This window comes from Apteryx rowi, unplaced genomic scaffold (genome assembly GCF_003343035.1).
Source record: "Apteryx rowi isolate R43461 unplaced genomic scaffold, aptRow1 scaffold_59, whole genome shotgun sequence".
Taxonomy (NCBI): Eukaryota; Metazoa; Chordata; class Aves; order Apterygiformes; family Apterygidae; genus Apteryx; species Apteryx rowi.
Window position 1 is genome coordinate 1,325,464 of NW_020450860.1, and position 6,279 is coordinate 1,331,742.

The 6,279-nt window shown below is 39.7% G+C and overlaps 1 long non-coding RNA gene across 1 annotated transcript; it reads right to left on the bottom strand.

The window, feature by feature from the left end:
• Positions 1–768: 768 nt before the first annotated feature.
• LOC112974093 lies at positions 769–5,958 on the bottom strand. The gene is made up of 3 exons (XR_003256156.1): positions 5,509–5,958; positions 3,225–3,404; positions 769–2,963 (listed from the first exon to the last, which is right to left on the bottom strand). It is a non-coding gene; the product is annotated as an uncharacterized LOC112974093 (long non-coding RNA).
• Between the last annotated feature and the right edge of the window lie 321 nt (positions 5,959–6,279).

Here is a 6,279-nt window from a genome sequence, read left to right on the forward strand (position 1 = left end):
TGATTTAACATCAAGAAATCAGTGTGGATTTTGACTGTTTTAGTTTGGATTAACAGTGCACTTTTGAAGCAAACTGCTCAAATATCCCCACTTGCCTTACTTTGGTTTGGTTCCAAGAGGGGTCTTTGGCACACAACCTGGATTCCTTTCAGATGAAACTGTGCGTTTGGTCCATGAAACCAGTTTAGAGCTAGTCTGAAGTAAAGCCTCCCAAAGCGTACAGAGTGGATGTTAGACTAAGTATTTCACTCTACAGATCGAATCCTAGTGTAGCGTATTGCTTGGTAACGTGGTCATATTTAAGTGGTCTGCAAATTTTCAAGCATGCTAGGAGAGTTGGATTTCTATATTGTACTAGTCTTCTGTTTTTCAAGTTATTAAACTAGTATCCCTTTTTAATATGATGTTAGACTGTCTTTACGAGGTGGACCTTCTAATCTCAAATCCACTGACTTTGATGAAGCATGCAGATGCAAGTCAGTGATAGCCTATGATGGGCAGCCTGTATATCCCTAAAAAGCTCAGCAGCACTGCTGGCAGGGTCTGCCTTTCCATCAGGAAATACAGGAAGCGCGTATTCCTACCCCATATCACAAAAGTCTTGAATGACAGATAGTTTTATGAAGCCTGTGTACCCTGAATCAAAATTTTTTTCTGTGGGAGCTGGTGATAGAAAATGCAATAGATTTTCCATTGCTTAAAATATGGAACTTCTATCTCACAAAAGAAGTTGTGGGTTAAATCATAGAAGAGAGATCGCAACATATGAATTATACAAAATAGTGTTGTCAGTAACAAATCTGAATTTTATTTCCTATTTAAAAGGCAAATTAACCCTTGAAGATACAACCACCTCCTCCAGTTGCACAGAGCTCCTAGCAATACATGGATGGAAATCCATCCATCCATCCTTGCACCATCATTTGAGTTCATTATAAGATGTAGAAAATGTATTTGCAGTCTCTCTCTCTTTTGACTGCCCTAATCAGAACAATAAAACCAAACTATAAATCCCAAGGACATTGAATACAACTTCTGTAGCCATCTTAAACCAGTATAATCAGGCTTGGCTTTATTTTATTAGATTCTTATTTACATGATGCAAGATTTTAAGCACTAATTCTCAATGGAGTCCTGATTCTGCATTTTATTGTACCAGTTATACACCAGGATAGGACCATTGAAATAAATGAAAATATAACAGCACAGAAATGCAATTTTATTGCAAAGCTGTGTCCAGAGATCTGTTTTTACTCTGTGTTCACATAACACATTCACTGGTATTGAGCTCCATACAAATATAACAAACATACTGCACCAGTAGTCTCCCTTCTCTTTTTCCTTAATGGGACTGCAGGGTGAGATTAGATAAATAAGCCTACTCACCTAGGAGAGTACTTTTATCTTCCTGGATCTTACACTACAGGGAATTTCAAACAGAAGAAAAATCAACAAACATTACAGCTCCTTACATCACTCATCTTTTATATTCTACTTTATTAAAGCCTTTGAAAAATATATCTGCCACATGTTTCTGAATTTCACAATTTGTCTCTGTTGGAGGCCAGACTTCTTACAAATGCCCAGCAAAATGCTTTGGCTTTACCTCATAGTAGTCCTCAAAAATCACTGTTTCCAAATTCACCATTTTCCTTGCTTTGCATGCAGCTACTTTTTGCTTGTGTACCCACATTTCTAACTGGATAGTTTACCTTTTTGCTATTACATGCTTTTACAAAATTGATGTTTTTGCTATACACTGCGCATGTTTTGGTTAAAGACTGGCAATACCAGGCCATATTTTAACCATTCCATGTACTTTATGCTTTTATAGTTACATCTTTTCAAATTGTCATGATGTTGTATTAGAGTGATATATTGGTCAATGTTTATTTTTATCTAAACAGTCTGAAGACATTCATTCCATCTATTCGCCCAATATAACTATCCATAAAATGCTTCCACATTACCATAATTGGATTTAGGGGAAAAGGTTTATTTCCTTTCCAATCTTTTCTCAACGTTTTGAAGAAAAAAAAAAAGCTCTTTCAGGCCTAGGTAATACAAATATAACTTTATAAAAATATATGGGAATAATATCTATTTACAGAAATGCTGAGTGTGATTTAGAAAAGAATTGACATGAGAAATTAGGGTTTTACTATTTATATCCACCCTGAAAGAAAATGTGGAAGAAAGGCACAAAATATAGAAAGGAAGACTCCATCAAAGGACTTGTTCCTATGGAGTCTTCCTGGGTGAGCAAATACTATTTTTAGGATGTATCCTTTTTATAATTTATTTTGTGAACAAGATGTGCACATTAACAGCTTTAATGCATACAAGTGTAAGAATTAATGTTCTTGTTAGCAACCAGTTTAGTAGTAATACTCTAATTTGTCTCACACTATAAGATATCAGCTTAGTTTGGAAAAAATATTTTCCACGTATATAAACAAAATCATGTCAAAGCATGCATATACTGTAACAAACTGCATCTCTAGCAAATGGCACAGAATATTAAAGTTAGTCCATGAAACGATAGCCATTTTGAAGCTCAGCTTTCTGTTTTCATAGAAGGTACTGTTTTACATTATGTAGTTATATATGGGCTGCCTGCTGGCAGTCATGTGTTTCTGCTAAGAATACTACAATTAAAGAATAACCTAAGTTACACACAGATGCAGCAGTGGTAGATTTCATCAGTGGTACTGGCTCTGCCACTGTTGATCTCAGTGAAAGGTCAACCGTTTTGTGGAATTTCCTTTGTCAACAAAGGAAATAATAGTATTTAATTTTTAGCTCATTTGGATCTGGTCCTGTCATTTTTCACACAGTTAAGACTTTTTCATTCTCACCAGAGGCTCTATATAACAGCTACAGGCTCCAGCCCCATGGAAAACACAAACAGGAGTAATCTCCGTGTAATTCATCAACATTTACTGCCTCCTTGCTTCAATATCCTAAAGCATTTTCAGAAAGAAAAAAACTGTGAACCCTTTATCTAATTAAGTATTAGCTAGTGAATTCCTGATCCTACTTCAATAGATATCAAAACATCACTTCCTTCCTAAGATCAAGATTTCAATACATTTAGTAGGTGATATCTTTAGAACAACAGTCAACTCTGATGAGTCAAGAGTTCCTTTTATCAGGGAGAAAAGTCAGACATAGACACAAAACTATCATTATGTAACATGCTAATACTTCCTTCTACTACATACCTTGAGATATTTTGTCAGGATTTAAAATGTCGTCTCCTGGCAGGTTAGCCTGATCTGAGCTGTGGTTTTCCAGCTCTTACCCCCATCCCTGGAACATGCAGGTCATCCTTCCCTTGGTGCAGCAGCAGTGCTTGTGCAACCGTGAATTATATTGTTTCACAGATGCAATCAAGATGAAAGCTGTCATGACAAAAAAAAAAAAGAAAAATTTGTTTTCAGCTGAATCAGCTCCCTGAGCTGGCTCACTGTGCAGTTTTTACTGAAGAGGAAGAGAACAGATGGTGGCGACAAGGTAAGAAGCTACAGATGTGAGCTGCTCTGCAGTAACTGCCCTCATGCATGCTGTTACCTGTGGGGAGCGTGAGGGAATTTGAGGTAGTTTGTCCTCATAACTACAGAATGGTAAAAGTGTGCAGATCGGATTTACCATGCAGAAGCTGAAGTGCAGTAGATTGTTATCCCTGTTGCATGCAAGCACGCTTTCACCTCTGTCAGATCGAGGGAAATAAGCTTGGATCTCCTACTTCCTGGGACTGTGCCCTAATGACTTGTTTTAGCCAGGTCTGTGGTGGAAGCACTCTCTATGCTTCCTGTTACAGCTATGTCACTTTGCAAAACATTTGTGGCAGTAGGGAGAGAAAGAAGGAACTGGAGTTTTTAAGTTTATTATTATTTTTAAGAAAAAATAAAATAAAGAGACCTGTACTCTGATCATTTGTCCAAGGACATCACATCCAATGTTCGCTTAATATAAAATGCAGAACACTGGGGAAATCCGTCCTGTGCAGACATAGAGCTCACTACATTTACTCAGGGCATGAATGTAAAAAATTCTGTCAAAATGAAATAAGCAGTTTAAGATGTAATTGTATTTCTCTTACAATATTTAAGGCTATGATTATCTCACTTCCAAAACACATATCCAGTTCAAACCCTGTAAATGCTTAGAACAGTTGAATTTAGTCCATCTTCATTTTCCCCAGTTAAGAATGGAAACTAGGGCAGTGAGCATTAAATCTCAACAACTAACTCACTATAGCTTTTCCTCAAATATCTAATTTAGGCTACCCCCATCTTTCCGGTGTCAGCAACATGTCATGGAAAATACTTTATCTGACCTATACTTAGCTATATTTTATTTCTTTAAATAAACACAGTTTATGTTAAGCCTCCAATGCACCCCACTGAAATCTGATGTTTGTTTGAGAGGCAATATGAATGCCTCTTAAGCTGTCAGTTTATAAGTGATTATAAAACAATCTTTGGACAACTATTGTAATAGCCCTGCCAAGAGAAAATTCTTGAAGCATGAAAGATGTCATTAACTAGGTTGGATGTTCTCTGTATAACAGCCAAAGGCTACTAAAAGTCTATATTTATATCCTTAGCAATTTTATCTGACAGTCTGTTGACTAGCCAGTTAACTTATGTTGGTCTCGCCTTCCTGAGCTTCATAAGCTCAGGATTGTATCCTTGATTGTATCCTTGATTTTATTATCATTCCAGTGTGTATGACAGGAAAGATATATTTGTTCCTGGAATATTTATTTTCAGAAAACTTCTGTACTGAATATCATTTTCACTTCAGAGTAGAAAGACTGCTTTACCACTAAAGTCATCTAGCAACCAGCCACTCCCAGTTTTGATGGAACTGTTCAGCTAAATCTTCATTTAAGAAACCTGCATTGATTCAATACCTAGATTCTACAGATCTATGTTAAACTTCACATAACAAAAAAAAGTATGTTCACTTATACTGTAAATAAAATTAAGTATTTTTAACTACACGCTTTAGCAAATAAATTTGCTTTTGATGTAAAGCTATCTAGATTACACTCTGAAAACCACTAGATGGCACCAAATGTTTATTTCTATTGGTATTTAAATGTATTTGCATTAGTATTTAAAAATAACTGATTCAAGTAAGAAAATTTTATTAAAGTACCTAGGATACAGTACTACACTGATGGATAACTATTCAGCAAATTTCATTAATTCAAACATTTAAACCTTTGAGGACAAGTTTGATCCACTTCATAGTACAAATGTTACCAACCCTTTCAGGAGTGAGCTTAAGAAGCCACAGTTGAAGACAGACTGTTGCACCACTTGCCTCCAGAAAGCAGATACTTTCATCTGCTCAAATAGCTAATACCTCTGAGCAGTGGCCATTTCTCACTGAAAGGTGTAACTGGTCAAAGCACCTCTACCAGCACCTGCACCAGTGGAGGAGCAAGAACCAATGTAATTTTGACATTTAGCACGCCATTTTAGTGTAATCTACCTCTTATTTTTTGTCTTTGCTTCTAGTATGATGAAAGCGAACTTTCAGTCTCAGTGAAAGATGACTGCCAAGTAGCTGCAAAGCATCTCGACTGACAGCAGCAGTGCGACTTTTCAGTGTTTTCCGAGGTTCAGCAGTGAAGCGTGTTACTGCAGCAAGTACTTTCAGTGCTTCACACCCCTTAGCGAGCTTTTATTGTAACATGTAAGTAAGGCTGCACAAGTCTCCACACAAGGGCCACCTCGGCAAGGCACTCCACTGACAGCAAGCCCAGCAGCACACCCCTCCTCAGGGAGAGCCGTCCTCATGCTAAGGCACTGTCTGGGGGGGAGCCAGAGCTGCAGCCTGAGAGGAAGGGGCGAGGCCGCCCTGAGGCAGCGAGGACAGCCGCTACCTTCGCCCGCCAGCGCAGGCCGGGCCGGCGACAAAAGAAGCTGCGCCACCACCGCAGGCCTCGGCCCGCCCCAGAGGCGGGAAAACAAGCCCCGCCCCCCGCGCGTGCGCGCCCGCCTAGCATCAACGGCGCAACGCTCTCCCAGAAGGACCCGTTCACCGCCTCGTCCTCCTTCCCATTGGCTCCGCCGCCCCCCACGTGACAGCTCAGCCCGCAGCTCAGTGGCTGAGGGCGGGAAGGGAGGGGCAAACCCTCCTGGGGGTGGGGGAGGGCTCGCTTCCGCTCTTGCGCGCTGTGGGGGTGGCGGACGGTCACCGGCTCGCGTGAGGCGCCGAGGGTCCGCGCGGGCGCCCCGCCGCTCCCGGGTGCGCGTGCCC